At 33.9% G+C, this 12,631-nt stretch overlaps 1 long non-coding RNA gene across 1 annotated transcript in view; it reads left to right on the top strand.

The window, feature by feature from the left end:
- LOC145546561 (uncharacterized) overlaps positions 1-12,631 on the top strand; it is a 363,980-nt gene that overhangs the window by 349,059 nt on the left and 2,290 nt on the right. The gene's annotated exons all lie outside the window — the stretch shown is intronic.

Raw genomic sequence — 12,631 nt, 5'->3', positions numbered from 1 at the left:
ACTGAACAGTGTGACTTTTCATACCATCTTTTTTTATCATTTCTTCCCTAAATGGATTTATCTTCAGTTGTATCATGGAAAGCAGAAGGGAGGTAGTTTGGGAAACGGAATTGTTTCATTTTCTTCTCCAGAAAGAGCACCACTCTCTAAAGAACATGGAATCTTGGGAATTCCCTGGTGCTCCAGTGGTTGGGACTCCAGGCTTGCACTGCAGGGGGCCCAGGTTCGATGCCTGGTTGAAGAAATGAGATCCCAGAAGCCATATGGCATTGGCAAAAAATTTAAAAAGAAGTTTTACATAAAGTACATAGAGTCTTTAGCTTTCTAGGGAACGATTTTTGAGAAGAATAAAACACGAGTGAATGCAGAGACTGTTAATTCATGGAGGCTGATGCCCATCAACCTGAGGTAGATGAGCCTTACCTGCTTTAAGCAATATCTGGAGTGAAGGGAAGGTCTTTGTGGCTGAGAAACTCTCTTTCTTAATTCAAACAGACCCTTGAAGTTTTGACAAAGGCAGGCTGCAGTCTATGGGGTTGCAAAGAGCTGGATATACCTTAGCGACTGAGCATGTACACACCAGCCATTGATTGTTGTTATTGTTCAATTGCTAAATTGTGTCTGACTCTTTGGGACCCCATGGATTGCAGCATGCCAGGCTTCCTTGTTCTTCACTATCTCCCAGAGTTTGCTCAAACTCATGTCCATTGAATTGGTGATGCCATTCAACTGTCTCATCCTCTCTCATCCCCTTCTCCTTTTGCTCTCAATCTTTCCCAGCATCAGGGTCTTCTCCAGAGTGGGCTCTTCACATCAGATAGCCAAAGTATTGGAGTTTCAGCTTTAGCATCAGTCCTTCCAATGAATTTTCAGGGTTGATTTCCTTTAGGATTGACTGGTTTGATCTTGTTGCAGTCCAAGGGACTCTCAAGAGTCTTCTCCAACACCACTGTTCAAAAGCATCAATTCTTTGGTGCTCAGCCTTCTTTATGGTCCAATTCTCACATCCGTATTTGACTACTGGAAAAACCATATCTTTAACTATACAGACCTTTGTTGGCAAAGTGATGTTTCTGCTTTCTAATATTCTGTTTAGATTTGTCATAGTTTTTTTCCCAGGGAACAAGCATCTTTTAATTTGATGGCTGCAGTCACCATCCACAGTGATTTTGGAGCCCAATAAAATAAAATCTGCCAGTATTTCCACTTTTTCCCCATCTATTTGCCATGAAGTAATGAGTCCAGATGCCATGATCTTCGGTTTTGAATGTCGAGTTTTAAGCCAGGTTTTTCACTCCTCTTTCACCCTCATCAAGAGGCTAGCTGTTAATACTGAAGACTAAAAATATTCCTAAACTAACTAAAATTCACAGATGCTTGCATGGGACCCATGATCCTGCCCTTCTAGGACATAAGGGCAATGAGAAAGTACTTCATCAGCAATTTACAGTTAAGTGTCTTGCACCTTTTCCAAATTTTCTCCATCTGAGCAATCAGGAGTATAATTGAACACAATGAGGTATTGAAAGTTTTTTCAAAGTAATATGGAACAAGATTAACTACTAAATTATGCCTTACAAAACTAGAATAGCATATCTCTTGCTTCCTAATGCTCAAAATAGCTTGTCTTTTAAAGATTCTTTTGACATTTTTGAGCTCTTTGCTTACTATCCTATCATTATTGTCATTCCACCCATTTTTCAGATGGGAGGGCTAAAGTCAGTAGTGCTTTATTCTTTGCATTGTGGCACCTACATAATTTATCCTGATGTGAAAAATAGCATTCCAATAACATCACTTTTATACACATCACAGAATAACTATGATGAGTTTTTTAATGTACTTATTGAAGTGACATCAGACTGCTGCAAGAGACATAAAATCATATAAAGCAGATGTAGAGACTTAAAAACACAGAAGGCTGGGGTTTATTTATTATAGGGAAAAGAATATGTCCTTTATGACTCACTAGTTTCTGGGTCATTAGTGAGTGACAGTCCAGGATGGTATTGTGCATTTAGCATAATGACCCAGAGTCATCTAATCAATTTAAGTTATTTTTATATCCTCAGGTTCAGGAGTCAAAGAATTATGTCATGCATTTTTTAAAGATTTCAAGCTTAGAAATGAGGTATGAAAGTTTATTATGGATACTTTGTCCAGTCAATAAATAACATGATTTCAGTGGTAGAAGTCAGTCTGGTTTGACTCAGTCTGGCCCTGACTTGAGGAATTGCTCCCCTAGGGCCCGCGGCATCCTGCAAAGACTTGTCAGATTCTACTGTAATTGTTTGTACATCTGTCTTCTCAATTAGAATCTCAGCCCCAAAGAGGAAGAATTTAATTTTCTTCTGTATAAAACACAGCACCTGACACATAGCAGTTACTCAGTAAGTGTTTCCTGGAGCAAGGATACCAACTTGGAACAGTCCATCTCAGTCTGCCTTGGCTGAATAGATAAAGGGTAAGAATCACTGAACTTCTAGATTCTTCTAGTCAGAAATGATAAATTCACTCTTTTTTTCCCCACCCAAATCTGGGCACGTTTATAGTTATGTCATTATATTGGTAAAGAATTGATAATTATTTCTGAAGTTCAGGTTGTTAAGAAAAATTGACCAAAGTATGGAAAAGATTATAGAAAGTCTTTTAAATGTACTGCTGGACATTAAACAAGGGATTACACAATTCTTTTGTTTTGTGTAGTCCCTGTGTGACCTGCTGTTTATTATGATTTAGGACATTTTGCAACTTTGCCAGGATACATGTTCGCCTGTAGAAGATTGATAGTAATGTAGATGATTCTAATCCCATTGCAATGGGAATTAATTTTGTGTGCAACTTGTAAATGGATTTTGACTAAAGGCAGTTTTAATTGTCCTTTATGGACATTAACTAGTTTTATACCTGAACTAGCAATTTTATTCAAATGTTTTTTTCCTATAAGTTACTATAAATAGCTCCATATCTCTAGTACTTTTTGAAAGAGCTTTAGCATCCTTGTGGTTCATCTCTAATAAGCTAAGCAATTTTGACATGTACTCACTTTATATTTGCATACAGTCTATGCTTTTAGCTTTTTAAAAGTTATATTTTAGCAGTAAAACTCATGTATGTGTAGGTGATATAATCATATTTATAAAGTATGGGAAAATACAGAAATAACAACCCGGATATTCCCAAAATGTATTTTTGTATTATATCTGATTTTCTAAAAAATTAATGTGAGAAACCAAATGTGTGTGGGGGGAGATTAATCCAAAGAATACAGGTTGGATTTTTCACACAATTAATTTTTTAAGAAGAGCAAGATGAGGCACATGAAGGAAATAGATTCTGACAATGAAGGTGCCAGTGGGAGAGTGATGCATTTGTCAATATGGAGGATATGAAACAAATATACCAGCAGGCTGGGAAATATGCCAGGAGTGAAGGAGGGGGCATACCTGGGTGTCAGGTAAGATGCTGACATTGTTGGGCATTCTACTTTCAGTATCACTGAATAATAATAATAACAGCATAATTTTGTAAGTGATTTCCTTGAAATATTTGGTTCGAACTCCACCTTAAAATTTATTATTTGGGGAGAACTTCAGGGATTGCTTCAAAAATAGCAAAGCTGGTTAAAAGATGGCATTGTGTTTTTAATTCAATGCAGGAAAAAATGGAAGTTTCTATTATATACCACACTTTCATAAGACACATAGCAGATATTAAAAATGTAAGACAGCAACCTTTTCCTTAACAATGTGCATTTTGGGGAATGCAAGTCATAGCAACTTAAAACCCAGAAAGAAAATGTAAGAGATTTGGTAGTGATATCAATAGTTGTGGAGAAAGCTGAGTATGGGAAATTTTGGAAAATTGGAAAATACTTTTCTTATGGAAAGATAGTTCCATAAGATGTTACAGAAAAACCCAGACAAACTTTTTGACCTGTTGAACATTTGTTTCTTAAATAACAAAGATAATTTTTTATGGCCATTCCTAAAAGCTTCTTGACATTTGTCTTCAATCTTTGGCTTACAAAAATTTTATAGACAGAAAAGATAACTAAATGAATAGATTAATATTATTTTGTTAGGAAATGGAAGGCTTTCAAGTGAATAAAAGTCTTGATCTGGACTACAGGAGTCCCGTTTGTCTGTGATTTTGCCGTCCATGTTTTCAGTTACCTGTGGTCAAATGTGGGCTGGAAATATGAAATAAACAATTCACACATGTTAAATTGAACCCCAATCTGAGTAGCATATGACATCTCCCACTGTCCTTCCATGGGGTATGAATCATTCGTTTGTCCAGCATACTCATGGGATATACGCTACCTGCCTGTTATTAATAGTATAGGAAAAATCATGGCACATGTAGTGTTCTGTGTTATTTGGGCTTTATGGCATTCAACGCGGACCTTGGAACATACCCCCCATGGATAACGGGGACTACTGTATCATATCAGGCCTGTAATCACACATATACCCTCATCAGGCTCAGTTCTACCTGTGGACAGCCGTGTATCTGGATGTCTCAGGGAGATAAGGAAAAAGCCCATTCCACCTAGAGTCTTCCCTTCTCCCTTCAGTCCTCTGGGGAGGATAAAGAGGTAGATGATGAAATTCTGGCCTCTTTTGCTTTCTTATATTTCTGAATTTGCTACATTTGCTTTTATTGCACAAATAAACTTTATAACAAAATTCTATTTGGAGGTTATGGAAAAAAAAATAGAATCTCCTCTAATTGCATTGCTGGGAGTATTTATAGTTCTCTTTATTTATTTATTTTTGTCTGTAAATCCTTACAATGTTTATCCATATGCAAGCAAGCTTTTAGACAATTTTATCTGTAGTATAGGTATAATTTTTAATTCTTCGTGTTCATTTTATGTTATTTCATAAATATTCTCTCTTAATTACATGTTCATAATTATTTTATATTGCTGTATAAGATTTAGACTCAGTATACCACACTTAGATGTTTATCTAGTTTTAGGCATTTATTTAAATATCAGTTCACTCTTTTAAATAACTCTGCCTTAGGCATATTTGTGAATGGCTCTCTGATTTTATCATGGATATAAACCCTAAATTCTAAAATAAATATTTTTAACATCTTAACTACTCTAAAATCAGAGTATGTTTTAAAATCTATGTGTATATTTAACATGGTCCTTAAATATTTTTAATGAGCTGTATTAATTTGATGGCATGTCCTATAATTATTATTAGTTTGGAATCTAGAAAATTAAGTATTTCTTACCTATAAATTCCTAAAATTGGTGATAATGATCATATGGGCAGATATAAATGTAATAAAAATTAATTGTTTCAATATCGACTTCTAAAAAATGAAATACAAAAGGAAAGCAAAGAGAAAAATTTTCCTATCAAATTCTTAGTAGTGTATACACATTTAGCAAAAACAAAAATATCAATGAATTATGTAATGTATACATGTTAGATTTATACAGGTTAAGGCACTTAAATGCAAAAAATAGGTATTAACAATCAAAATAGAAGTAGGAGAAATAAGATAAAAGTAAGAGAAAACTATTATAAGTAAATTTTTAAAATATATCTTAAAATACTTTATATCTTTAAAGAAAAAAATTTACAAATAATATTCAGATTTACTTAGAAATAGAAAATAATAACAGATTTAGAAAATCATATGTACATATTTATACAACATTATGTGAATCATTTTGAAAATATAGATCAAATATGAACTTCTAGAAAAAATATGTTAATAAAGAATACACAGAAAACACATAGAACATAACACAAAAGCTAAACAATGATAGCCATATGAAATTTTAAAAAGGTTGTCAAGGAGCCATTTCTGCTCAAAACTGAAGAACTCAGACATTTTTCCAGGTAAATTAAATTAAATATTTAAAAGACAAATAGTTTTTATACTCTCTAAACAACTTATGACATTGAGAAGATATATACATATATATACACATATATATATGTCATTTTTTTAAATGTCATTTAAAAAAATTGAAGTGGAATAACTCTGAAAGCAGAAAAGCATGCAGTAGAAAACTACAGAGCAATCCATTTATAGTAATAAAACCTTTGAGTAAGTTTAAAATATACTGCATCTTGATTCAGTAAATATCATTTGAACATCTACCTTGTGTGAATTACTGTTCTAACTCCTAAAAACTCTATCTGTGAACTAACTCCTAAAACAGATAATAGACAAGGTATTTGGAGAACTAACATTCACTAGGCAGAAACAGACAATATCCAAATAAATAAATTTACCAGTCACTTAGAAATGTGTAACATGTGCTCTGGAGTAACTATAAAGAAAGATAAGAAGTATTTGGTGGTGTCACTTCAGATTAAGTGGCAACAAATGTCTCTGTAAGTAGATGACATTTGTCCTCAAGAGAGTTGCATTTTAGAATAAAATTATTTGTTAAATTTCAACACTTACTCCTTGTGAAAAGTATTAGCAAAACACAAATCAATGGTTATTTCCTTGATTCTCTCTCTCTCCCTACTTCTGGCCCCCTTCTCTCTGTTTATTACCTATGAAAACAGCCTTTTCATTTCACTTAGTGAAAAACCTGTATAGTAATCCCATTAAGCGAAGAAGAAGACAGATGACTCATTATTACCAGTATTGTATAAAATTGTTTTGGTAATACTAAAAAATGTAATTAGATAAAACAATAATGTATGATATATAAATGCTGCTAAATAGGCAAAACTCTCATATTTGTATTTTGCATATTATATGGTTATATATGAGGAAGCCTCAAGAAAATTAACTAGAAACGGCTAGAAACCATACAGTAATACAGCAAAACAAATGAAAACAAAAATTTAAGAGTCAATAATTTACCAATGTACACATATGATAAAAAAAAAAAATCCTAATTATACAGTATTACAAAGGGGGGAAAAATCCCTTGACAGTAAAAATAAAATAGAAGAAACCTGATAGGGATAAATTTATCAAAATAAATGTATTCTTATATAAAATTAATTTTATAAACCCTTCTGAGGATATGAAAGAATTAAAATAGCTTAAAATATTGGTGATCAAGAAAATAAAAACATTGGTTAAAATATAATAAATCAGTATGATCCATTCAAAGTACTGGCAGCTTATTTCGAATATAATGGCTTGATATAGAAAATTCATCTAGAACAATAAATGTGCATAACAAACAATTTTTAAATGTATTGTAAAAATTACCATGATTTTGTAATGTTGCCAACCAGCAATAAATTGATTAAAAAAAACTTTTGTAATTTGTGGCAGTGGAGGGCTAATTTTCTCCATGCAAATTAGCCTAACACACACTTTGACAAAGCGCTTTCAAATACCAGTGACCAATAAGTTGATAGAAACACAACTTCAGTTATGATTAAAGAAAAAAATAAAAATTAAATGAAATGTTAACTTTACCTATAACCTGCCCCTCCCTCCCCCTGCTTCTCAAAGAAGTATGACAAGAGTATTTGTCTGCCAAGGTATAAAAAAACAGGAGACAACTCATACTCCTGGCATGTTCTGGACAGAAGGGTTAACATAGCTGATCTAAGACTGGTATTCTTAGAGGCCTGCTTGCAGAGGAGACAGCTTGCAACTTGGATTTTGCAGGGTTTTCGCTTTTTCCTGATAAGAGTAACTCACTGTGCCTAGACTTCTTATTCAACAATGTGGTTTATGCTAAACATTTGCTTTCCTTCTGGAATTTTGGTAGATGCCAGATAGAAGGTGCTTATATACGAATAGCTTATAATAGAAACCTTGGACACTGCATCTCTACTGGGCCTTACCTGGGGAAAGAGCTCACACTTATATCGCTGACTTTTCATTGCTGGATAAAGAAGGTGTTCTGTGTGCACCTCTTTAGGCGGTGAAGAGAGCATAAGGGAGCCTGCACATGGACTCCTCTAGACACTGTGTGCCTGTTTTACCCTTTTGCTTTAAATGTGTGCCCTTCCTGTGTGGCAGGAATAAATCCCAGCCGTGAGTATAATTATATGCTGAGTCCTGAGAGTCCTTCTAGTGAATCTCTGAATGTGGTCTTCAAGTTTCCCATCTGAGCAATCTTAATGGAAAACATATGGCAAGTATTATCAAATATGCATACTCTGTCTCAGCCATTCCGTTCAAATATATATTTGTACAAGTGAAAACCTTGAGAGGATAGGGTAGGGAGATGAAAACCTTACTGTTCAGTAGTGGGAGTGAGTTGCGTTAAGTATGATAATCCTGCAGCCATAATTTGGATAACCATACAACACGAAAAAGAACAAACAGGCCTGTTTTTCTGACATGAAAGGATGTTCTCAGCATGAAATCATTGTGTGTATGTGGTTTTCCAGGTGGTGCTAATGTTAAAGAACCCACCTGCCAATGCCGGAGACATAAGAGATACAGGTTCCACCATGGATTGGAAAGACGCCCTGGAAGGGAGGGCATGGCAGCCCACTCCAGTATTCTTGCCTGGAGAATCCCATGGACAGAGGAGCCTGGCAGGCTACAGTCCATAGGGTTGCACAGAGTCAGACATGACTGAAGTGACTTAGCACACACACATGTGTATGGAGGAATTCTGAAAAGATAATACATAGGAACTTACCCAAAACAATTACTCCTGGAGAGCATGATTGGATAACATAGAAGCAAAGGAAGAGGTATGGGGGATGGAAGGAGTCTTTTTATCTTATGTTTTCTGCTGATAGACCTTATATATGTATATTTATCTTTGTGTTTATTTATTGGTATTAATATATATTAGACTATTTGACACAGTGTTTTCAGTTTCCAAAATGTCTCGTCAGGAGCTATAGATGGGAAAAAAGATTTATGTTGAAAAATTTGATGGACCAACTCTTTGTAATTACCAAAATTTGGACATGGCAATGTAATTGAACACTAGTGGGAGGGTTAAATGTTTTACTACTTCTGTATAGTGAAATATGTTGACAGTAAAAGTCATATTTTTTGAAGATCTCATAAGAACATGGGTTACTGCTAATAATATAAATGCGATATAAATAAAGGCCAAAGAAGACAAAGAGATAAAAGAGGAAAAAGAGGGAGAGAAACAGTGAGAAAATGTGAATAAGAGAAATGGTAATGGTTTAGTTGCTAAATTGTGTCTGACTCTTGGGACCCCATGGACTGTAGCCTGACAGGCTCCTCTGTTCATGGGATTCTCCAGGCAAGAATACTGGAGTGGTTGACATTTCCTTCTCCAGGGAGTCTTCCCAACCCAGAAATTGAACCCAGGTCTCCTGCGTTGCAGGCAGATTCTTTACCAACTGAGCTACGAGGGAAGTCTGAATAAGAGAAATGGAGAAATGGAAACAAAAGCATCATATTATTAACAGATTGACAGTGAAGACTATCCATCAGTGATGTAATTATAGATGATTTCTGTGATTTTCTTCACTTTCGTCATTATTATCAATATTTTATGATGCCTATATTTTAATATGAGAAAACAAAATATTTTAAAATTCTCATAGTGTAATTGCTAGCTGAAGGTATATCCAGGTAGCCATGCATCATAAGAATTTTAAGATACTTTGTAAAATGTAAAATTGTTTATTTTAATATATGTTTCTTTTCTGAATTTAATATTTTCCTGTATGTTTCAAAATTAGCAACTTGAATTATATTATGACATTTATGTGTTTATATATAAACTCTCATTAGGTTAGAGATTATTTCTGTGGTTTGCTGTTCACCTTTAAATATCTAAGTATATTATAATTTGGCATACTAAATATTATTTTCCTATTCATATGTGTTTTGATGCTTTTCTTCTCACAAATTCAACTACCATAGATAGTCTATAATCTTTCTGGAAATCTTTTGTAATATATATGCATATATGGGAACATATATATGTGTGCATATAGATATAGAGAAATAAATAATATATTTTATTATATAAAACTACAAAGTATACTGTGTATAATATATATATATTTATATTTGCTGCATTCTTATTTTGCTTAATGAATTATTACTTTAAATTTTATTTGTTTATCTAAAGCAATCTGTACATATTATGGAATAATTAAAAAATAAAGGCAAAAGAAATTAAATATCCTTAATCTAACAGTTGACATAATCATTAGTCACACTTTTGTGTATATCTTCTAGAACACTTCATATGCTAATATGTACTCATATTACATATACTGATTTTTATCCTGCTTTTCATTGGTTTGTTCTGCTTGATAATTTACTGTGACCTTATTTCCATGTTACTATTTTTCTATTGCCTAACTTTTAATTGCTAGATAGATTTCCATTAAAAGATTTGGCATGATTACTTAAACAGTTCTATATTTTAGGAAATATATGTTATTTCCAATTTTTGTTATCAACTGTGATCAGATAACTACTCTTGTAAATTAATATTTTCACACATGCTTAATTATGTCCTTAGGATGAATTCATAGTTGCAGAATTGTTGGATTGAATCTTATGATTATTATAATGATCTTTGATACATATCACAATGCCTCCCAGAAAGATTTTACCATTTTATAATCTCAGCAGCAATGTATAGAGGGCAAGATACATGTTTTTTCTATGTATTTGCCAATATTTGATACTGAGATTCTATTCTTTCCTGTGGAGGAAAGCAGTATCTTCTCATTAATTAACATATCTATTATATGTAAATTTTTCATAGGTATAGTGACTGTATTTTCCACTTTCAGAGTTTTGAAGTCAATTATGATGACTGGACCAAGGATGTTTGTCTTTATTTTTCAATTTATAAGAAGTAGAAAGTGTGGACTTAGTCATGTCTGACACTTTGCAACACTGTAGACTATAGCTTGCCAAGCTCCTCTGTCCGTGGAATTCTCTCCGCAAGAATACTGGAGTGGGTTGCCATTTCTTTCTCCAGGGCATCTTCTCAACCCAGGGATCAAACCTGTGTCTCCTGCATTGAGGGTAGATTCTTTTATAAAATTAGGTTAGTTTTATAAGATTAGCTCTAAAATTAGTTTAATTTTCTTTTAGATGCCAGTACCTGAATTAGTGAGGAATAAAATAGACATCTACCTGGCTAGTCAAATAATGGAATTAAACACCTATTTCTTTACTGCTTGTTTATGATATCCAACCAGTCCATCCTAAAGGAGATCAGTCCTGGGTGTTCACTGGAAGGACTGATGTTGAAGCTGGAACTCCAATACTTTGGCCACCTGATGCAAAGAGCTGACTCATTTGAAAAGACCCTGATGCTGGGAAAGATTGAGGGCAGGAGGAGAAGGGGATGACAGAGGATGAGATGGTTGGATGGCGTCACTGACTCAATGGACATGAGTTTGGGTAAACTCCGGGAACTGGTGATGGACAGGGAGGCCTGGTGTATTGCTGTTCATGGGGTCACAAATAGTTGGGCATGACTGAGCGACTAAACTGACTGACTGATGATAGAAATGTGACAAATTATGTTTATTTTAACTTCACACTGAGAAATTTAAGCTTCGTATTGAAGCTGAGGGATTCTTGGCTTTATTTTAGCCTCCATTATGTGTGTTTTTTATTTATTTATTTTTTAAGTTGTATTCTCTGTGTAATTGATCCTGATATTGTTTACTAGGTATGCCATTAAAGTTCTTTTTTTAAATTTGGGTTCAGACTTTTAAAAATCCATTCATTTATCTGTTGCTGATTTTGCTTATTTGATCTTCACTCTAGCTTTCTGATCTCTCAAAGAGCCAATTAAAGCATCTTTCTTCAAAGAATTTTTTATTAGTCAGCTTAAGCGTAGCTATCGTGCAGTGAGAAGCAACCCCAAAGTCTCAGTGACTTTCACATAATAAAAGTTTATTCAGCACCCATGATGATATATACTGTGGATTGGCTGCAGCTCTTTTATGTTACTTTTACTAAGAGTTCAGGCTGTCAGAACAACCTCTAACACATCACCAGTCTCCTTCCAGATGGAAAAAAGTACAAGGCAAGTCATGCATTGGATTTTAAAGCTTCTTCCTGGAGGCGAAACACATTATTCAATTCACAGTTCATTGGGCAAAGAAGTTATATGGTCAGGCCTGATGTTAAAGGGGCCAGAAAATATAATTTTCCTCCCAGGAAGATACAGAAAATATTTTGAACAAAAGTATTATCACCTTACCTGTTCAAGTAATTTGCTAATATTTGACCCCAGAATTATTAAGCCATGTTAGTGGCAAAGCCCTTTAGGTATTAATTAGCTTAATAAATCTGATCCCAATGCAGCCCTAAGTGATTTAAAGCAAGAGTCTGCAAACTTTTCTATAACATGTCAGATAGTAAATATTATTTATTTGTGTGGGTCATATAGTCTCTGTTGCAACATTTGCAACTTCTCAAGTTTGCTGATAATACCAGGAAGCAGCCATAGTTATTACAGAAACAAATAGATATATCTATGTTTCAGTTAAACTTTACTAAAAAAAAAAAAAAAAAAATGCTGTGGGCTGAATTTGGTTGCTGGTCCTGGCTTGCCAACCTCTGATAAAGATTAATTCTAATCTGGTTAGAGTAGAAAATAGAGCATCTTGTTGAGATCTGGAGTTTTATGTGTCACTTTTGAAAGAAATCTTACTAATGGGTAGAAACTGTGAAATTTTATTTATGGTAGGTC

Source organism: Giraffa tippelskirchi, chromosome 4 (assembly GCF_054371585.1).
Source record: "Giraffa tippelskirchi isolate mGirTip1 chromosome 4, T2T-mGirTip1v1.2.pri, whole genome shotgun sequence".
Lineage (NCBI taxonomy): Eukaryota > Metazoa > Chordata > Mammalia > Artiodactyla > Giraffidae > Giraffa > Giraffa tippelskirchi.
This window is presented reverse-complemented; position numbering and strand designations above follow the sequence as displayed.